Consider the following 23,065-nt stretch of genomic DNA (forward strand, 5'->3'; position numbering starts at 1 on the left):
AAAATCAAGAAAAAATGGGGAAAATAGACCATTTAAATGCAACTCACTCCAATATCATGGTGCTTTTTTGTTCAGTGATACAATCTAAGGTAGTTCCCAGAAATGCTGTCCAAGCCTATTCAAAAAATAATGCTCTCCACCAGTATTTTGTACCTCAATCTTCCTTCCAGTAGTATTTCACATTTCACAGATATATATATAATATCATATATAAAACCAAGTAATAAAAATCAGAGAGAACAAATTCTAATTCCCCATTTTAAAACAAAAAATACCTTTCCAGACTCCCATTAAAGAGGAAGACTAGCAGCCCTGGCTAAGGCACAAAACTGAGAGAGCAACAGCTGGAATTTCTCCAAAACCTGCCTGATATAACAGTGCAGAATGACACAACTAAATACCTACTTCGAATATATTAAAGCACCAATTAACACCTGGAATGCTACTCTGCCAACAGAATGATGCTGAAGAGATTCAAACCCATAAGCCAATCAGTTGATTTTGAAGTTCTCAATCTCTTTTCTACTGTAGCCACGAAGAAGTGTTCAACTATAATCCACTAAAAAGTAATTTATTCATCAATTGTAACACCTGATTTTTCTGCACTGTATTTTATTATCCTTCCCAATAGCAGTTTACTGAAGAAAACGCTTTTATTGTTAAAACTGTGGGGTTTTTTTCTGAACTGGAACTCAGCAGTAAATTCATGGCACTACCACAGCAGTCCAGCCCTGTGTTCTCCTTTACTCCAAATATATGAAGCCGGAGTGTGCAAGATCTGTCATATGGTCCAAACCAACTCTGAAAGCATGGAATTAAGTGGTAACTGTTCTTTAGATGTGGCTATGTAATATTTTTAACAGCATGATCCCCAAATCAAGTGAGCTGCACTGCTCCAAATTTCAGTAAAGAATGATAGTGCTGACTGTAACAACAAAGACAGTATTGTAAAGGGGAAACACATGAAAAAATGTCAATCTTAGACTTCACAAGAATTAGAACGTACAATCCATTTCAACAGACAAGATACTTCGAACCATTTGCAGCAGTACATGTAACACCAAGTTAATGTACTTAAACAAAACTAAACATATTAAATGGTTCTCTGATGTGTAACTGGGGCAAGAAGCAACTTAGGCAACTGTAAGCATATTACCTCAATCATAGGTACAGTTTTGAACAGGACTTTGAGATGGAACAGAATGCCAGAGATAAACTGGACTGTCAGTCTAAGTCAGTGTGCAACAACAACTTTCTTGTAAGATTATAAAAAAACCTGATATGGTGCCACAAAGAAAATTACTCATTTGGATGAAGAAAAGAGGGATTATAAGAACAGCAAAGAATTCACTACAGGGCAGACAAGTAGTTTCAAGAACAGAGATTAGTAGTCTAGTTCAAATGGCATTTGAGGACCTAGATTCTTGATTCGGCTTGACTGAAGAATACTCACCCTTTTCATTAATGAAGTAGGCACAGAAAGCAAGACTTTAAAAGAATTTGCTGACAAACACAAATTGTCAGTTCAGCTGAGTGTTGTTTTTATGCAGGAAAATTTGCATCACATGAAAAACTGAAGAAATGGAATGAAGTACAACAGCATGAAATTGGGAACGTCACGCATATGGGTAACTGAGGAATTTCTGCTTCACACAGACTAGAAGCTCACACGTAAGAGATAGCTATGTCCAAGAACTCAAGGACACCAACTGATTACAGAACATCAGACACATCCGTGTGACATTGCTGGGAGAAAGACACAAACACAACTCCAGTATTTCCTAGGGAAATTTCCCAGGGAAAACAGTAAGGCATGAATAGCACAGAGACAATATGACTGATAAATTCAACATCGGTATCTCAAGGAAAGAAAGACATTTGGAGATGAAAAGAAAGGAAAATAATACAATTAAGACAGTTAAAATTGATGGATAGATAACTACATTTTGACAATATAACAGGAATAAACACAAGGAAAGACAGACAGCTATTCAACTTTAAGAAAATTACTGGTTCAACAACTAGGTATGGATTAGCCATTAAAATTCTTTAGATCAGAAATGAGAAGACAATTTCTAACCACTGGTTAGAAGGTTGTAGGGCAGATTTTCAGACTAAATAGAGTCCAAAAACCTAAATCAGTCTTTAGTTTACAAAGGCCACCATCTCATGTAGCTACAGGTGTCAGGAAGGGAACAGACCTATCTGGGACTATATTTTATCACTCTTAATACAAAAAGAACTGTAGTTAGCTTTAGTTTATCCAAAGTCAAACACTCAAATTTAACCAAGCCCCTAACAAGAAGAAAGTTTCAGATTGTGTACTGTGTAATTCTGTCAAATACTTGTACAAGCCTACTTTTTAAATGTGTTTCTATTATTCCATTGCAAGGTGTGGTTACACAAATTGTAGTAAAGTGCCACAGTGAAACACTCGAACTACCTATGCTTGAATGCTATCAAATACGTTAAATTTAAAAGCACAGTAAATCCACCCCCAAAATCTGTCAAGAAATCCTACAGCTGATGGAGAAGACTGCTGGCTATTGCAAGCCAGCTGGCTGCATGGCCACCAACAAAAACAACTTCACGTAAGGTCCTATTTTTTTCGGCACTAATCTGTTCAAGCTCACAGAAATAATTCCCTGGAACTGTGGATTGTGTAACAATTGTTTAAAACTGTTCCTGATTGCATAAATTTAAAAGCCAATAAAGTGTGTAAATGATACAAATGTTTCTTCTCCCTCTACAAACTGAAGCGAAATCTGAAATGCTAAATGAAGCACATTTGTGTGTATTATACACTTCTCAAAAGACTGAAATGAAAAATTAAATCTTAATCCTCAGTGCATATAGAACTATGTGTTCAGAACACATGCACTGCAACACATTTGTTCATTCAAAAAACACAAGATCCTAATAACTATTTTTTTTTGCAGCAGGGGAGCTCACGGTCTTAACAAAAAGGCCTTTTTATTTGTGACCAGTGGGAAAAGCCACCAAAATCCACCTTGGATAGTCAAACAGGTATCTCCTGAAAGCAAGATCTCCCACTGCTGGCAAATATCAAACGTGTGTACATCATGGCAAAATGTAGAAGCCAAAGTACTAAACTATGATATATCTGTCTGTTTCATAAACAAAGTTGTTAACCGTGAAGAAATTAAAGCCTAGCTGCTTTTTACCATGCCTGGCACCATTAGGTAATTGGGGACGCCATTCATTGGACTCCTGAATGCCCATCTTACTGTTACTCTGGTATCCAATTAACTAACTGCTACAAAGTTTCTTCAATTAAATTAACACCAATGAAATTCAGCAAAATTGTTTTCCCAGTACATCAGGTATTCAGTCATATCCTAATGTGTTACAAACATGACACATTCTCTTATTTGAACATATTCAGAGAAAATTTCACTACACCATTTTTATTCACCTTGACCCATTTCCCTTTTTTCTCAACTCCTTCACTTTAGTGATTAGCTGGCTTAGAGCTTTTGCCCTTAAGCCAATTGGCAAATGGACACCCATGCTCTTTCTACCATAAATGACATCAACTTCTGCTATTCTACCCAGAAGCTATCCTTCCTACATGTTTTTATAATCTATTTATCATTTTCGTTAGTTCCGTACTGTCATACCAGTCAACGTGAACAAGGAGAAAAGTCTCCACATGTAATACATACCATCTCTAAATTTAATAAATCCAAATGGGAAATCATAAACCTTTTAGATCCCATTCACAAGAAAGATACTTACTTTTGTTCACCGAACACAAGCAGCAAGGAAAAAATCACCGAAATTGTTATAAATTTTACCTGTCACTATTAAAAATATTACGGTCATACTATACTGCTTCCAAGACTCATCACACATTTTGGCTTTGAGTTTCAATAATTTGACACAAATAATATATGTGGGCTGAGGAAAGGAAAAAGCTGGGCCTCAATCCTGAATATACATTTGCTCACTTTTTTAGAGCGGAAAAAGGACCCAAAAAACAGTGTGTCAGTGCCTTCAAAATTACAAAAGCTTTCATAGAAAGAGTTTATAATGTGCAACATCCTTTTCAGCACTATAAGGACTAATGAATGTTTTCACAATCCTACAGTATTTTTTTCATAATTTAAGGACAGTTATTTATTAATCTATGTATAAAAAAATCCCCAGATCAAAAAATTGACATGGCAAGCATTTATTTTACTTAGCCCCCGTGATCTTGGCTGCCTTCAGCTATACCTATAACCTCTGCCCAATCTAGAGGAAGAAATTCACAACTTCTTTATGTCTCCAAAGTGAAGGTGATTATGCAAATTATGGAACTCACGAAGAAGAGTTCTGCAGAAACTGGGTTTTTGTGTGGTGCTTAAAGAGCACATTTTCCATTTCACGATGTCTAAGGAAAACAGCCTGTATTTTTGGTGACGGGCTTTCATCAATAACAAAGCAAGCTGGACAAACCGCTGCTTTCTCCCTGTGTCAGTGACACAGGTTTCTCCCAGAAGAGGAGCGAGGGACAGGAACCAAGGCACCTCCCCGCCATCCTCAGGCCGGCCCGCGGCTCCGGCTCCCGGCGCGCTTCCCAGTCCGACCACTTCGCCCACAGGAGGGTGGTGTAAGCTCATTTCCCAGTAGGGGCACGTTGCTAAAGCCTACCTCTCTCACGCACAACATTTAGAAAATAGAAAATTGCTATTTAAAGGACACATCACTTGAATTTTAATTTTTGGTACAAAGGAGAAAACAGCAGCAACAAAGCCGAGACAACTCAATACGGGGTCTGAGGGTTGCTTTCTTTCACATGGAAAAAAAACAAGACTACTTCTCTCCCTCTTCCCCTCGCCTCTTCCAGGCTTAACTCTTGTTTTCTAGGTAGTAAGGTTTTTCCAAGTGCGCTGGCCAGCCGCCAGCTCCATAAAGCGAGCGGGAGGCGCTCCCCCCGCGGCCCCTCCCGGCAGCCCAAGGCGCCCGGCCTGACATGCTTTTCAAGGCGTGCTAGACTGCAGCGCAGACTTTCTGGCTCCACTTCCATTGTTTGCACGGCTGCTTTGCTCCTTATCCAGAGCCTGGATTAGCATAAGAATACTGTCTTCCCCCTCTGCAAGCCAGCTCCCCTCTAGAAGACCTCCACCCCTTAAGAATAAACATAGGGTTGGGTTTCTTTTTTTTTTTTTTAATTTTTCTCTTTAAATCCCCTTTTTCTATTCAGGACTTGTAGAAAACAATAAAATAAATAAAACGCTAAACAAGCGAGGCTGACAAGGCTCAGAAAGGCCCGATTGCATAGATTAGTAATTACCAAGGTCAAAAGAGTCAACCTGATAATGCGCAGAGCCCTCACTCCTCACACTCACGTTGTGGACATGAAAGTTATTAATGGATATGCTTTCCATACAGAGCTGAAAATAAATAAATTTAGGAAGGAGCAACAGAAAGGAGCTTTTAAGTCCCCCTTCCTTTTAATTTACACCTGGAAGATGGAGTTTCAAATTACTGAAAACAGACAGGAAACAACATTTATGAAGACAACTCTGCCAAAAATACAAACAAACCCCTCCAAACTGCGAGTGGTGATGCCTTACACAGGGGAATCTGCCTACTGACACATCTGCAAACTCTTTCCCTCTGGTATGCGACAAAGGGACTGTGGTGTCCCTTTTGGAGCAAGTGACATGTGATCTAGTATTAAAAAAGGCTGACAGAAGAGCATTTCACAAGAAGCGAACTGCTTGCCCTCACAACACTTCAAACTGTCAACATGGGCATATTTTTTTGTTCTGCTACACAGAAGGTAACAGCTGTCCAAGTGAATTCATACGTTGTTTCATGAACAAGATAAAAACATACTTGCAAATATTACTTCATAAGCAAGCAACGTAATTTTTAAATCATCAAATTCAGCACTCCCCACTGCAATGGGTGAGAGATGAGCTTTCTTTGACAGCATTTGCTCGATACATACAAACAGCAGAGACAAGACTGGCAAGTTAAACATCATGAAGATTTGCTAATACAAAACGCTGCTTGGCAAGGTAAGCCTTAATCCTCATTTTCCTCACCTGCTTCCCATGCCCACAGAGGCACTGTACTCTGCTGAGAGGAGAAACTCCCTGTCTAGCTGTTCCCACAAATCACTGTAAATAACACACAGATATCCTCAAAGGAGTGGTCTCCACCAGTCTTCCAAAGAGGCATTTTAATAGCTGGATAGGACAAATAAATGAAATAGTAGGTGCTGCTCCTTTATGGTCCTCTAAGACTGCTGTGGCAGGGGAAGTTATATTTTGAGTGTTCTTACTACAGAAACAAAAAGTTTGTTCTTTGTATAAGTTATATTACCCTTATAACTTAAAATTTCAACCTCTCTTTTTCTTTGGAATTTTAATGAATAGTTGACTAGCTTTTGTCATCTGCAAGCCGTCACTTCACCCTAGAGCGTTGGGATATTTTCAGGACATTACAAGGTCCAGGCACAAAACATGAGGAGGTTACTACCTTCACAGCAAGGGCAAAAGAGCTGAGCAAGTATTATCAGTGGCAAGTTTAGAACAGCCTAAACTAGAATCATTCATTATCTTACATAGAACCTGCAAAGTGTTCAGATATTCTTCGTATCAGAGTGATAAATGCTTATGTGTAAAGCATGACATGCTCACCTACGGAGTTATCTCACAGATAATGGATATACTGAACTAAATTGCTATATTAAGAAAGTGCTTACACAGGACAAATAATGTAAAATTAATTATATGCTGCATTCAGCATCTATTTTCATCTGTAACATTTAATTTCAATGTGACATATATGAGAAAGTATTATTGCTCTGGGAAAAATTTCCAGGACTCTACATTGTATGTGTCTGAGTGTTATCTTACCCTGTTAGTGTTCTGCAAGTCTTGCTGAGATGAAAACAGATTTTAATGCAAACTTAAGTTAAACTCTAAGGGCACTGTAGATCTGCTTAGTTAACTACAGAAACAACATGGCATGCACATGCACACACACACAACTACTCCTCTTAAGTTTGAACAATGTACTTTCATCAAATGTAGCTTCAAAGACATTGCCAAATCCAAACACAGTAACCTTTCAATAGGTAGACAGAAACAGAGTTCAAAGGTAATGTTTACTTCAACAGTTATAATCAATCCTCTGTTTCCCTGCACTGAAGTGCTAAAGCAATACTGTTAATTTTTTTTTTCCACACAAAATTCAAAAACAAACATCAGCTTTCTGGTCATGAGATTAATGAGATTAAAAATCTCCCATTCATATTCAAGCAACTATACCAGTTCTTCTCTCAGTGCAAAAAGGTTATTTTAAACACACTACAAAACATTTTTCAACAACTGTTGCACTGTAGAACTCAGCACAGCAGAACATCAACATGTAGAGTAGAAGCTTGATTTGGTTCGGTTTTAGATTAAATGAAATTCACATTCGACTAATAAAATCTGTAAATTTTTTTTCATTCAAATTTTTGCTTTTCTCTCCATACTGTAAGAAAGCAACTGGACTAAGACCTAAAGAAACTAAAAAGGTATAGAGATTATATGATATATTCCTTCTATGAATTTCACTTGGTTTCCTACATTTCTCTTTGACCATCATGGTGTACAACTTAAATTGCCCATACTCAGTATTACAGGAATGACTCGGACACTATTTTTTACTGCAAACATTTCCCCCCACTCTCCCATCATCCTTAAACTTGAAGGTTATCTCCTCTGATGTCTCAACAGTTCCTTAAGCTAAAAATCTTAAAAGTAAAATTATCTTCCTCCTAAGTCATCTCTTCATTAACTTTGGCAATTCAATTATTCCCCAGTCATTCAAGATCACATCCTGAAAACTCTCTCATTCTGCCTTTTCTTATGTTACTTCTGTCAAGGCTGTTACTCCATCTAGGGGTGATTTATTCCTTCCAGATCTTCACTATCAAAACCTTTCTTTCAGGATTCTTTAGCTTACAGGAATCACCTCTAATAGGATGGAATTAAGGCTGATTCAAATTAAATCTGTGAAGGAAAAACTGAGGTTACAGGAAAACCACAGATTCCATAATGGGAAGCAATTTTTGTTGCTAGTTAAAGAGAATTCAGAATTATTTCTGGCAGAGAGAAAGGGAACAAAAAAGACATCATTATTGAACCTTCTCTATCAAGCACTATGTAGTATCTTGTAATCCTCTACCACATCCTAAGTATTTTTCCATTTCCCTTTTTCCTCTGAGATTTTTCACACGGTTAAGAACTGTACTGAAACCAAACCAGCGGATGAAAGACTGCAGTAATCTACTGGGTCTGTGTGCCCAGGTTTTGGTAGCAGGGGGCTAAAGGGGTGGCTTCTGTGAAAGCTGCCAGAAGCTTCCCCCCGTGGTCCAGCCAATGCCAGCTGGCTCCAGGATGGATCTGCTGCCGGCCAAGGCCGAGCCCGTCAGGAATGACAATAATGCCTCTGAGATAACATATTCAAGAATGAAAAAAAAGTTATTGCACAGATGTTCCTGTGGCCAGGGAAGAGAGGAGTGAGAACATGTCAGAGAAACAACCCTGCAGACACCAAGGTCAGTGCAGGAGGAGGGGCAGGAGGTGCTCCAGGAGCCAGAGCAGATTCCCCTGCAGCCCCTGGTGTGGCCATGGTGAGGCAGCTGTGCCCCTGCAGCCCATGGAGGTCCCACGGGGATGCAGAGATCCACCTGCAGCCCATGGAGGAGCCCACGCCAGAGCAGGTGGATGCCTGAGAGGAGTCTGTGAACCCACCAGAAACCCGTGCTGGAGCAGGGTCCTGGCAGGGACCTACACACTGCACATTTCCTGGTAGGACTTGAGACCCTCTGGGGGGCCCCCATCGGAGCAGCCTGTGCCTGAAGGACTGCACCCCACGGAAGAGTGACCCACCCTGCAGCAGTCTGTGGAGCAGGGAAAGAACTCTCCTCCCTGAGCAGCAGCAGCAGGAATGTGTTATGAACTGACCACAAGCCCCATTCCCCATCTCCCTGCACTGCTGGGGAAGGGAGGTAGGGCCCAGGAAGGAGGGAGGAGTGGGAAGAAGGTGTTTTTAAGATTTTGCTTCTTATTATCCTGCTCTGATTTTGTTAGTAAGACATTCAATTATTATCCCCAAATTGAGTCTGTTTTGCCCATGATGGCAATCAGTGAGTGATCTCTCCTGGTCCTTATCTCAACCCATGGAGAGGGGAGTGATAGAGTGGCTTTGGTGGGTGCCTGTGCAAATTTTAAAGACCAATAGAGCAAACTTTTTTCCCCCTTCCCCATTAAAAAAGTCTTATTAATTCAGAGATTGGTGATATCACCAAACATGAAATTCACTGAGGGGAGGGGAAACCAAGTAGATTGCGAGTGTACATCTCCAAATTCCAAAACAACTCAAAGTGCACAGAACTTTAAGACACCTGTATAAATATCCCTCTTCTCATACACTGCCATCTCAAAGACTTCAGGGACTCTCCTCTGCACAGGCAGACCCCTTATCACTTCACTGTCATCCCACTGAAAGCATAGGACTGAACTGTTTCTGTAAAAAACTTTCATGTGCTTTACCTGCCAACTGAAACAAATAATTGGTTTTCAAACACCAGCAACTTGAACGAGCATGTTTGAACAGGAACAGGAATTTCAGATCTTAGAACAACAAAATGTGCTTGGAGCATGGTGAAGTGTAGCCATTTGGGAACCCCTCTGCACATCCTCATTATGGAAATTCTCCTAACAGATGTGACTACTGACCCCTCTAGCATTACTCTACCAGATTCAGATTTTTACTCAAGATCCTGAAATTCCTGTACTGTGCTGTAAACTCAAAACACACAAATTTTAAGGACATGATAAAAATATCCTTTCTTTACATAGACTTGGCTATGGCACATAGTCAATTTTTTTAAAGGACAGTGCCTATATCTGGTTTAGAAATAAGAAAATCAGCATGTTTCTATCACAGTGTCTTTATAAACATTAAGGATATTATAAAAAGACCCTTATCTAAATCAGTCTTAGATTTTGGTAAGCTAACAAGTAACTGCTTATTATTTTAATAATTAGTATTTTAAAACACATTTGAAATGGACCCCTAGATTTATTTTAATTCAATTCTGTATCAACTGCAATACTTTAGAAACACTTCACCTAACATCTCATGAAACTTACTGTACCTTCACAACCTTAGAACCTCCGGGGAAGGACATTCTTGACTTTTCAACCTAGTTTAGAGGAACTTACTCCATAACTGACTACTTAGGACTGCTTCAAAATAGTACCATCAGAAACAAACATTTATCTGCTTCATTTTGGCTCAAGGGAAAAAAAAGGAAAGAAAACAATTCTTGAAAGCAAAATTAATCCCTCTATTAATGTTTCATTGAAACCCACATTTTACCATTCCTAATCTAAACGCTAAATAGAAAAATAAGCAAAAAAGGAAATCTGGTGTGTTTTTAATTACATATTCATGTTACAATAATCTGGTTGGAAAATACATTCCTATCAATACAAACATCTTCAGACTGTACTGCAAACGCATTCCTTGAATGCTTTTCTCACTGTAAGATCTTAAATTGTTCTCTGTCCTACCCCAGAAAATTCCCATCCTCAGATACAGAAATAACATACAAAATTTAGCTTCCTTTTCCTACACAGGAACTTGTCTAGATTTCTTTCAAATCTGTTGCCCATGACACTTTCAACAGGAGCTTCTGAGCCAAACAAAGCCAACATAAAAATGAAGGGATTCTCAGCAGCTTACTCTGACCTTGCTGAGCCTGAGAGTCTTGGCTAGCAACAGGAAGGCTCTTGTTTTGTGTGGTCTGAGATCAAGATGGTGAGACTACTGGAACAACATGGGGTAAGCCAAGGGCAACAGGAGTAAGGAAAGTCCTGTTAGGAGGACAGCGCAGAAGAGAGCAGCTCCAGAGTGGAACCACTGGCACTTCCTGTTTTCATCAACTGATTCACAAGATGACACGGACTTCTGTTTACTCCACTCCTGGAAAATGCTTTGAGCACACTGACCTGCATTTCCCATTTGTGGTTTGAGCCTCAAGTGGTTCAGCCTGTTTGTTACGGAATTAACTCCTAGCAAATAGTTTGCCACCAAGGAAATTCAATGGCAGCTAACCCAACCTTACAAAATAATTGTTTCCTAACAGAACAGAGAGGATCTTAGGCAGTCTTGATGATTAATAAGAAAATCACTGCAGGAATACCATCTCATCACTGGCACCCTTCATTCTGAAGCACCTGGTATCTATTTCTGGCTGCTGAATGAACAAGCTCCATCAGAACAGAAGATGGTCCTACCACTACTGGTTTGGAGGACACAAAGATAACAACTCTATGGACAGTAGAAGCTGAAAAGCAGGAAATTATTCCTAAACTATCAACAAAAGTTATTGGTTCAGTGGTTGTATGTTAGAGGTCTTCAATGTCCTCCTAACTCATGCCTTGCTGCGGGCAAGCCAAACTAAGGGAGTATTTGACATTTTAATGGGTGGTGCTGAGAAGTCATCCAAGTCCAGTTTTCAACATCCCCAAGAAAACAAAGTAATCATACAACCAAAATCTTTCTATTAAATGAAGACACAACACCATATGGGACACCAGTTGAAGAAGGGAATGGAGCACACATAACCCTACTGATGACGTGTAATATACTAATCTGAATTTCTCCAGTTGCATTGCACTAGAAATGCCTGCATAAATTCACAGGTGTATTAAATTTAAATTAAATTAAAAGACAGACCTATTTACCCTAATAAATAAGATGTAAGAAAATTTTACAGTGTATCACAAAATAGAGCAGAATTAGCAAAAGTACAATGAAGGGTTGTATTACAGAGATTCCATATTAAAGAAAGATAAAATAAACCATCTTGAGAACTGCCAGACATTTGATACTCTTCATGGAACCCTAAATTGGAAGGGACAACCAAAGAAATTTAATCCCAATTTCTCTCTGTAAACCAACGAGGAACTAACAAATAAACCATCAGTTTTAGATGCAAACAAAAGACACCTTTAGTATACAATAAATATTTAAAACTAAAACACTCATTTTTACTGGTTCTTGTGGATGTCCGAACTCATAAATGGGCTCAAAGACATACCTGAAAGCAGGTCAGGCAATGAAATACAATACTGCTGATATCTCACTCAGGAAGCACATAAAATGTCTGATCAACACCTGGGCAACATACCCTGTTTCACATCTGGTATTTATAGTATTTCCCTCTTTTGGCCTTCATGATCAAATTTTTTCTTTTGTCTTTTTCCCTTGCTATTGAAATTCAGGTATAAAAGGTATGAAAACAAGAGGCAGTACATAGGAGCAGGAATAATTAGCACAAGGACTTGCTTTTATTTGGTTCTGATAAGCACCGCTCTTCTTGCTTGTGTGCTTGTTGACTCAGAAGCCCATAATCCCTAGTAAACAAAGAACAAACTGTGTGAAGATAGAGGAATTTTGTGGTGGAGTGGTGTTGCCATTTCATTTTTTGCTGGATCAGCTATTTACATAGAGGGAAAGCATAAAACAACCTCCCTCCCTCAACTGCTGCTAATACTACTCCTCTTTAAGAGACTATAAGGCAGAAAAAGTAACTTGTGAAGGTGGTTGGGTGTGTGTGTTTTGTGTTTCTCTTTTTAAAACAGTATTGTGTCCAGAATTTTCAGCCCAACTACTTATGCTGATGCCCTGCCACTTGATACTGTATAAAGCTTTTGCCCAGTCATATCAGCAAAATAATAAACTAAACTAATAATCAACTAAAGCATTAGTAAGCAGATTCTACCAAATAAAATTTGTCTGGTACCGTAACTTTTTCCAATGTGCCTTTGTACAACAGATGTCTCTGTAGTTGATGCTGATTTGTCTTTTGTCATAACTGAAACACGGACAGAGATTGGATCAAACAGCTGTTTCAGTATGGTATTAAAGACTGTCACTAGCATAAAAAAACATGGCTCAGAAATTTTTTCTAAGATATGGTGGCTGCTTATCATACACTTTTTATCCCTGAAATATTTGAAATAAAATTTTGCAAGCATTAACCTTACCTCCAAATTAGGAAACTGAATGAAACTGTATTGTACTTCAAGCTTCCTCCAGACTGTTTTCATCTGTACTTCCACTTCATTAGTTCAAAGGTGGTATTATAGAAATGCATATTTCTGTTGATCTGCAAAACACAAAGAGGATTTGATTAAAGAGATAGCTGAAGAAACTGTGTTGATGGCTTATGGTCTAGAATATGAACTGTACACTGCAGATACTTGCATCTGGAATTACAGAAACCAGAAGGAAACTTCTTAAGAGTCATGCATATCCAATAGCTACACACTTGCAGCATATTTGTAAAACACTGACCCAAAAAAGAATTTAAAAATAATTTTATTTTATCATTAATTGCTCATATGAAAAATGAACCAACAAAAACATTTCTATCCTTTAGTTTAAATACACGTTTGTCTTAGATGAATGATGTCAGGCAGGAAGGGTGTTAAAAATCTCTGTTGAGACTTTTCCTATGAAAATAAGCCTTTCTCATCTCTCCTCCTAACTCTTGGATTCTCCTGGTCTATACCAGCCAGATTTGCAAGCCTCCAGACACCAAGTTCCCAATTTTATTTTTCCTTTTAAAAAAGTCAGACTAGAGAATCACAGAATCAGCTGGGTTGGAAAATACCTTTGAGATCAAAAAGTCCAACCTATGACCTAACACCACCTTGTCAACTGGACCCATGGCACTGAATGTCACATCCAGTCTTTTCTTAAACACTTCCAGGCATGGTAACTCCACCACCTCTATGGGCAGCACATTCCAATGCCCAATCACCTCTTCTGTGAAGAACTTCTTCCTAATGTCCAAAGAAAAGGACACACTGCTGGTGACACCAATGGAAAACACAAGCCATGCACAATTCAATCTTTATTATAAAACACCAGAGAATCTGTAAGACTGCAGCTCCACACCAAAAATCCACTGGTGTCACCCAGAAACTGCAATATACGGAGAAATAATCAATCGGTTTATTGTAGCTGTGCACAGACATGATTCCTCCCGGGAAGAAACAAGCAAGCCAAGAATTTGGACAAAGGTACTGGCAGTAGGATTTGATTTTTGGTTTGTGTTTTTGAACTGCTGTACATCCCAGCACCAGAGGAAAGCCTGGCAAAGGCTCTTACCCATTTTTCTTAAGGATTGTGGGCAAGCCTGATCTGTGTCAAATCCCAGCATTGTCAGATGCATTGTGGATAGCTAAGATGGGCTTATCAGCTTTGTTAGATCGATTCCACAGTGAGCAGATGCCACCTATTGCCAACTTTTCCCATTTTATCAGTGTCACAATTTTTGAACATTTCCATCATCTGAAGCTTTTAAGAAGATCCTACAAGAATTTTATCATTTAGAAGTCCCAGTCTTATGACTGCGATACCCTTAAAAATCACACAAAGGATTAAATACCACCATTCCAGCTGTACTGTTAAAAAACATACAACCACTCATACAGTGTAGAGATGTAATGACTTTTGAATACCAAGGCCAACAGGATGGGAGCAAACAGAGAAACCATGTGCATGATTTCCAGCAGAGAAGGAGTTTCAGCATCCACTCTTCTTCTCTTTTCCTTCTTAAGCACCACAAAGACCTTTACCATTGCCAGAAGGTCAGAATACTTCTGTCTCCATTTATAAGCATTGCTCCTCACACACTGAGGTTTAATCGTCTTGGTAATAAATAATAAATTTGTGCTAAATGGTAACCCAAAACCATCCAGAATATCAGATAGCACCAATTCTTAAAGACAACTGTCTCCTCTGAGCAGACAGGCTGACACTTGACTTATTTCTTCCATGGTAAAACTGAGAAAACATTCTAGCTGTGCAATAGTGCTTGTAGAGATTATTTTTGCTTTTTAAAGTAAAGAATCTGTAAAATATATCCGTCTCTTCTCCCCTCTCTAACCAAGGACCTTGAGTTCATCTTCTGGTGGACTCTGGACAAAAGAACAACAGAAAAAAGTTGGTGTGCTTTCTGTTTTTACTCCACCTCCAATCTCCCTGTATCTAGTATCTGATTTATATAAAGTCCACTTTGTATTATTTTGAGAGGTTGCTTTACAAGAGTAAAGACATTTCTGAACAATGCTCAGGGCTTTTTTTTTTTTGTTTTTAAAACCATGTCCTCCTAATATTTTTCCAAACTCCCAAACTGATGAAGTAGCAGTGCAATTCCGGAAGTATTCACTGCCTTTCCTGATTCCAATCCCATGTATCAGATATCCAAGCTGTCTTACTAAACAACTTTATTTTGGTGAACTTCCTGATCTGCCTGACTCTAGGTATGTCTGTATTAGCATTTAATTCAAATCAGGACTGCACTTTTGAAGTCCATCTCCCAAACAACCCTACTTTCCTTGCTTCGCTTTACATTGCAAAGCAGTCATCAAGTAAATGAACCAGATTTCTTTTGAATAAAATTAGATCACAGAATGAACTTCAGGTGTACATTGTACATGCTTCAACCACCAAGAGGAATTCAGCCACAGAATTGGACCAGGACCAGCCTGAAATAAAACTCTCACCACCTGTACAGCACGGATGCCAGGTTCTCAGCACTTGACAGATCTGATCTTATTACACCACACTACCTGGTAATGTGGACACAGACTCCTTTATGACTTACTGAATTTTTGTGTCAGTTCCAGATTAATCTCTCCTGTTTTTAAAAGGAAAACTACAAAACCTCTGTCAGAGATGGGACAGAAGTTAATGATAATTATTCAATTATGGGAGTGACCTCACTGTGTTACTACTTCTTCCACTTCTTCATCAGCATGAAATGCTACTTGAGAACATACTCAATTTTATAAAAATCATTTTACTTAAATATTTGTTTTTATATAGTTATCCAAACTGCTTAATTATTAATAGATAAGTTTTTCAAAATGTTTAGTGCCATTCTTGATGGCATCTTCCAGAGAAGTGCTACCAAGTACAAAATAAAACAAGTGAATAAATTATTCGCACAACTCTACCTTCACTTTATTAGAATTTGCTAAACTACAGCAACTATAAGAGACACAACTTCAAAAGTACAGAGCCTCACAGTGCTTGTCACTAGTTACATATTAAATCCAGATTAATCTACAAATTGTTCTAAGTGCCAAGATTAAATTTGAGATCTTCATGTACTATTAACTGAAAAATATCAGCACTCAAGCAGTGAAAAGACAGATTTGAATTACTTGAACACACTAGCTACCTAGATAACCCAGAAAACTGTAGATTTTCTGCCACTAGCAGGTCCCAGGGAACAGTCAGAATATTTAAACTGAGTTGATTTAAACCTCATTCAGAAGCGGGGGTGGTTCCCGTCCTAGCACAGAGTGCAGGCAGCAGCAGCTATGAGCAGGACAAACAGACCGCAGGGACTCGCAGTGGCAGAACTCAAGTCAGTCTGACTTGCCTTGAGGAGCAAACTTACTCAGCCTGTGGATTCCTTTTTCCTTGTCTTACTACTTATCTCCAGTTACTGCTTCCCTTCTGAATAGTTCCAGTTTCTTCAGTTCCAGGGCCACATCCAACTCATTCCCTCACCTGTCTTTTCTTTTGATGCCAAAAACTTTCCTGGCACTTGAATTTCCCTGCACTCTGTTCATTCTCACTTTGCTCCAACTGCCTCACCAGTTTTCAATTAATTACTTTATTCATCTTAAATTATCTCTCTTCTTGAAGGAGCCTGCTACTTGCTAAATACAGCGTGTATTTAAGGAACATAAGTTTGTAAAGTAATTTAAAGTAATAAAATGAATTAAACTAATTCAAGTGCAATTAAGTACATGACCATACAAGGACTCATTGATACAGACAGGGTTAAATACTTGACCATTCACTCCAGCTTCCAGTTACTTCTTTCCTGCTCTTTCACTTTCTCCAGCCATCCACATGGCACTTCCGCAGGGTGGCCATTCAGGTAAGCACACCTTCATTTCAATTCATGAAACAGAACTTGTTTTGGAGTTTCTGTAAATTCAGATCATGGCACAGACGTGGGCTTGGGTGATATCAGACCCACAGTTTATCAGCAAAAAAACCCAAAGGGCAATACCACTCAGCATCTGAGACTTGGGGAGGAACAGAGGGGAAAAGGAGAAAAGCATGTGGTGCTCGCAACATGTCTCTGTGTGCAGTGTCAGAGTTCACGGCCAGCTGACGGCTCTGGTAACCAGAGATGGGAGAGGTTTCAGAAGCAGAATTATTCCTTTTCAGGTAAACTACAGTCCTAAACAACAGGCTTTTTGTTAGAAATCTATGCACAATGAAAATACACTGCAGATCCATATGGCAGCCTGGAAGATGCTTCAGTTAACAATCTCATGACTGCCACTACAAAATACAGCCAGAATTGCTGTCATCTATTGCTTTTACAGGACTACTACTGCTGTGAAATAAGAGTTTAATTGCAAAGGGAAAGAAGCCATACAAAATTTTCAAATTTTACTCCATAGTTCATGTCCAAAGATAGGAATTTATTAAGGAAACCCTTTTCAACAAATACACATGAGATAAAACCCCACAGCATGCTGGGAAAAGCAATCATCATACTACCCGTGGCAGATTTGGGGTTTGCTGGTTTTGTCTTTCAAACAGTGAAGGTATATGAGCAAGAACATCTCATTGAACAAACAGCCCTTCCAAATACAATGAGACCAGTTTATGAAATAAAATAAATTGGCTGAACAAACACATCACTTTCCAGTCCCTGAACACCAAAACTTCCAGGTAGCAAGAGGGAAAGTAAGAACCTGAGATATGATCCAAGCACATTTATTTGATCTTTGAGGCAAGGTAGCTCAAAATTGCTTAAAATCATTTAAGAAAAAATATACCTCCATTAAAGCTAATTTTTAAAATTAATTTTATACCTAGATTCCCTTGAGTTTTAATTAAAAATCATTAAGTTATTCTTGCAAGGTATTAAAAATGCCAGGAATTATACAACATTCAAGCACTTCATGTCTTACAGTTCTTCGCATCTGTGTTACAGTGGTTTGGCCTTCCTATATACCTGGTCAAAACCCTCAGATTAGTCCAGGAAACCAGTGACCTTTCCATCATTTCCAGGTTGTTCTTGGAAAGCCTAGATTTTGTTGTTTTGTTGACTACAGCATGGAACCTTGGTGGCAAAAAGAATTCTTAATAATTTGTGAGAACTTCAGAAATACTACCATGAAGCAATATGAAGGAAACAAAATATCACACAGAACAGAAATAATACAGATTGAAACATCAACTAGTCCATTTCAGTACTAAAATAACCTGGCTGGTTGGTTGTGTAGGCAGGTAGAGTAATGAACGAGTGCTGCTGCCACTAATGGAAACAACTCTTGATTGACCTTCCATTTCCAGTCTGACAGAAAATATAGGACAAATCTGTACAATTCAAAAACCCCTAAAAACCTACAACTGCTTTTAAGTCAGGTCATCCTCTTTTTTGAGGGAGAAGTTGTTCTCTATCAGAGCCATACAACTTCCTTTTTCCCACTCTGATTTTTGTCTCATGAAGCTAAATCAAGGCCTAGCACAGCAATAATTTTTTTTGCAGAACAGAGACAGCTCCTCTTGTCCAACTCAAGAGGTATCAGAGGACTCCTCACATCATTTGCCCCCTTTTCATAGGAGGGGAGAATCTGTGCCCTAGAACAACCTGGAATTTCTTCTGAGGCCTTACAACCATGCAAGCAGACACAGAACAGGTAGCATCTGAAGGACCAACACACTGTTCAGCAGCGAAGCAAGCACTCTCCCTGCCCTTGCTACGCTTTTTTTTTCCCCATCATTTTCAGTGCCTGCTGTGATAGAAGACAAAATGGTCGGCATGATCAAGCTCCTGGAACATCATTGCCCCTGGGCATATCTAGAAGTATGAGAGCACAAATAAATTCCTGAGTAAGGTGGGACTGTGCAGTATCAGACAGAAAAAAAAGCATTTTTCATAATGACACAAATCTGCATAAATTACAATACACCATAGTCTCCACAGCATTTAGTGACACAAAGAATTCATTATTGGGGCCATAACAATCCAGGCACATGGCTCATTCTGCCTCATCAGTAGTGCCAGGTAATTCCACCAAGTTTTTACTTTGCCCTAGGAGATGTAATTTCCCATACTAGAAGAGTCTAAGCCTCCTGATTTCTTAGAGGATATCTTCAGTATTTTATTTTGGCATGCCTGACTACACCATCTGTCGTCATCTGAAGGACTCCACAGCCTGCTGTGCTGTGAGAGCCAGCTCTCTGCTCCCAGGGATGCCTTAGAATTCCTCTGAGCCTTCTTAAATGTTACTCACCAGTGAGCCAGCAGAAGCTGAAAAATCAGCTCAGTCTCCAAACTTTGGAGGTAAAAAGGAATCTGACAACAGCTTGCTGTTAAAAGAAAAGCAGTTACCCTCAAAAGGAGACCCATCAGCCTGCAGCACTGGTGACAAATCAAAGCCACCAGTTCATTCCGTGTGGAGAGGTGAAGTCAGAATCTGACTTGTCAAGTTTTGTCAAGTAACAATTAGGCAGAAGCCTTTGCTGAGCAACTCCTTCTTTCATCACATCCCACAGCTCTCCAAGTATCCAAAACAATTTCTCCAACAAATATCTTTGCTTTTCAAGAGAGATGTAAAACTCAACTGCTTTAGCTCAACTTTGGAGGTACCCGGCCCAAAGCTCCTCCACCTGCAATCTCAGCCTCCTCTTGGGATACTGATGACAGAGTGGCCCCACAATGAACAGCCCTCTGCTGTGTCAGACATCCCCGAAAACATAAGGTTGCTTGTGATTTCATAAGTCTTCCTGAGTTGCAAAAAAATGTATCAAAAAACCCCAAACCCAGGCTCCATACTGTTCAGTCATCAGGCAAATTCCCTGTCAGCCTTCCCAGCAAGCTTCAGATGGTCACTGGGCCACACTTGCCACCTGGCTAATAGGGTGCCTCACGTCGATGGAAGCAACAATTAAATTCGATCACTTGGCACACAGACTCCGAGGCGCGCATTCTTATCATAATACTGATCCTGGGAATGTTGCCCAGACTGCAATTTCTCTCTGACAAAAGAGCCAGTGAAATTCAGCTTCTGCCTGTCCCGCAGGACATATTAGACCACATTCTGATAGGTGATCCTCTTCTCCCTCCCCCTAAGATTCCTGCAAAAGGTCAAGTATTTCTTCTATCTGTCTGTTTTACAGAGTAATTCAAATGGTGAGAAACATTTTCAGGAACACTTTGATTTTTACAAAAAATTAATTCTGTCACAACTTTAAAATCCCATGGTCTTATGCTCTATCATAATACTATAGAGCAAACAATGTCAGAACTATACTAACGTTCTATCACGTTGCCTTATACATCTGTGTATGTAGGATTGATATTTATGTTCTTAAATTTAAATTTTACATTAAATTTTTAAAAATTTTTAAATAGTGTGGTGGATTGACTCAGACCAGATGCCAGGTGCCCAAAGTCACTGTCACTGCCCTCCTCAGCTAAACAGGGAGAAGAAATATAACAAAAGGCTTGTGGGCTGAGATAAGGACAGGGAGAGATCACTCACTGATTAGTGTCACAGGCAAAACAGACTGAACTTGGGAAATCAGTTTATTGTATTACCAATCAAATTGAAGTAGAATAACAAGAAATAAAAACCAAATCTTAAAAACACCTTCCTTCCATCCCTCCCCTCTTTTTGGGCTCAACTTTTACTCCCAAAATCATTACCTCCTCTTCTCCCTGCAAGTGGCACAGAGGGACAGGGAATGGGGATAGCAATCAGGTCCTCACACATTATCTCAGCTGATCCTTCCTCCTCAGGGGAAGGACTCCTCAAACTCTTCCACTGCTCCAGCACAGGATTCCTCCCTCAGGAAACAGTTCCCCCATGAACTTAACCATTGTGACTCCTTCCCACAGGCTGCAGTTCTGCATGAATTGCTCCAGTGTAGGTCCCTTCCAAGGCATGCAGTCCTTTAGGAGAAGGCTACTCCAGCACAGGTTCCTTCCACAGCATCACAAGTCCTGCCAGCAAACCTGCTCCAGCATGAGCTCCTCCCTCCATGGGGTCACAACCGCCTTTGGGCATATACCTGCTCCACTCTGGGGTTCTGCATGGGCTGCAGGTGGAACTCTGCTCCATTGTGGACCTCCATGGGCTGCAGAGGCACAGCTGCATCACCATGGGCCGCATGGGTATCTGCTCTGGCACTTGGAGCACCTCCTACCCCTCCTTCTCCACTGACCAGGGGGTGTGCAGAGTTCTCTTTCTTTCTCTGACATATTCTCACTCCTCTCTCCAGGTGCAGTTGCTACTGCACAGTAACTTCTTCTCTCACTTACATGTGTTATCCCAGAGGCACTTGCACTGTCAGTGATGGGCTGAGGCTTGGCCAGCAGTGGGTCCATCCTAGATCTGGCTGGCACTGGCTCCATTTGACAGGGGGGAAGTTTCTGGCAGCTTCTCACAGAAGTCATCCCTGTAGCCCCCCTGCAACAAAAACCTTACCATGCAAACCAAATACACATAGACACACAAAATCATATTAAACACAGGCTGCAGGCTGGCTAACTTCTGACAAGAAACACAGGTCACAGAAACACATAGCTGGGAATGAGAAAACCTTTCCAACGAGATCACTGCCTTCAGCAAAGCACTAAGTCAGAGCCATCAGCTCAACAGCTCTGAACACATGGAAGCATGACAGATTCTTTAAGGAAATCAGGAGACACCTCAAACACCACCCCCATCACAATAAGGTTAAAGGCCTTCACCATGATCAGACCTAACAAGTACGTAAGTTTTCCTACCGAAAAATGTGTGCATTACACCCTAACATTCAAGAGTAAAATAACTCTCCTGGGGGAACCTTTGGAGCCCACATTACATCCAGCCTCCTGCTTTCTTTAAATCACTAATTATATCACTAATTATAGCATATAGCAAAACAGAAAGGCATATAAAAATATTTCAAATTATTCTAGACAACTTCAGAACTCATTAGGACCAAGTGTAGTATCTAAAATTTAGATATTTGGGTATTTTCACAGATTCCCTTGGTTAAAACTTCAAAAAGTCATAACCCCATAGTCTTCTAATGCACAATGCTACACATGGTTATCTACAGGAATGTTCTGGCTTTCCACAATTAACTGAAGCTCCAGAAACAACTGTCAGTCTTTGCCAGAGAAGATACACAACTAAATGTTTTACCCTTTTTTGTAATTCAGTGGTAAAAAAATCCCCACCTTTCTGTATATAAAGTGAAAGAATGCTTTATAGTCCAGATGACCATACGAAATTACCTTGGTAGCCTGTAATTGTATCTCATCTTAAGCAGATTGAGCTTTCCTTCATCCATTTACAGGTGCTGTAAACTTTTCCTGATACAGTAAGACCAATTCATTCTTCAGACAACTGAGTATTATCCCCAGAAAACACAAGTCATCTTTTTTTTGCAGAAGTGGTTACACACAAGAAAGCTGTAATTATGCAATCAACTCTTTTAGTAAGATGTTTGTACTAGGGACTTGTTGGTGCATACTTGGTCTCTGAAATTTCTTCAAACATTGTTATTTCAGAAAAAAACCTGGAAATTAGAAACATGGAATACCCTGAGTTGGAAGAGACCCACAAGAATCACTGAAGTTCAGCTCCTGCATAGGACCACCCCAAGAGTCACACCATGTGCCAAAGAGCATTGTCCAAACGCTTTTTGAACTCAGCCAGCCTTGCTGCTGTGACCACTGCCCTGGAGAGCCTATTCCAGTGCCGGACCTGGAAGGGTAACCTTCTGGGTGAAGAACCTTTTCCTGATATCCAGCCTCAACCTCCCCTGGCACAGCTCCAGGCCATTCCCTCAGCTCCTGTCACTGTCACCACAGAGCAGAGATCAGTGCCTGCCCCTCCTCTTCCCCTCACGAGGAAGTTGTACTGCAATGAGGTCTCCCCCTCAGTCTCCTCTTCTCCAGGCTGAACAAATCAAGGGACCTCAGCCTCTCCTCACA

General features: G+C 39.9%; 1 protein-coding gene across 2 annotated transcripts in view; it reads right to left on the reverse strand.

Annotated features, from left to right (window-relative positions):
• The window catches only part of BMPR1A (bone morphogenetic protein receptor type 1A), a 75,400-nt gene that overhangs the window by 23,964 nt on the left and 28,371 nt on the right, over nt 1-23,065 (reverse strand). For both annotated transcript variants that reach the window (XR_004241654.1, XM_032117130.1), the window contains exon 2: nt 13,071-13,192. The gene's annotated coding sequence lies outside the window, so the exon portion shown is untranslated. The remainder of the gene's footprint in view (nt 1-13,070; nt 13,193-23,065) is intronic.

The sequence above is a fragment of the Corvus moneduloides genome, chromosome 8, assembly GCF_009650955.1.
Source record: "Corvus moneduloides isolate bCorMon1 chromosome 8, bCorMon1.pri, whole genome shotgun sequence".
Lineage (NCBI taxonomy): Eukaryota > Metazoa > Chordata > Aves > Passeriformes > Corvidae > Corvus > Corvus moneduloides.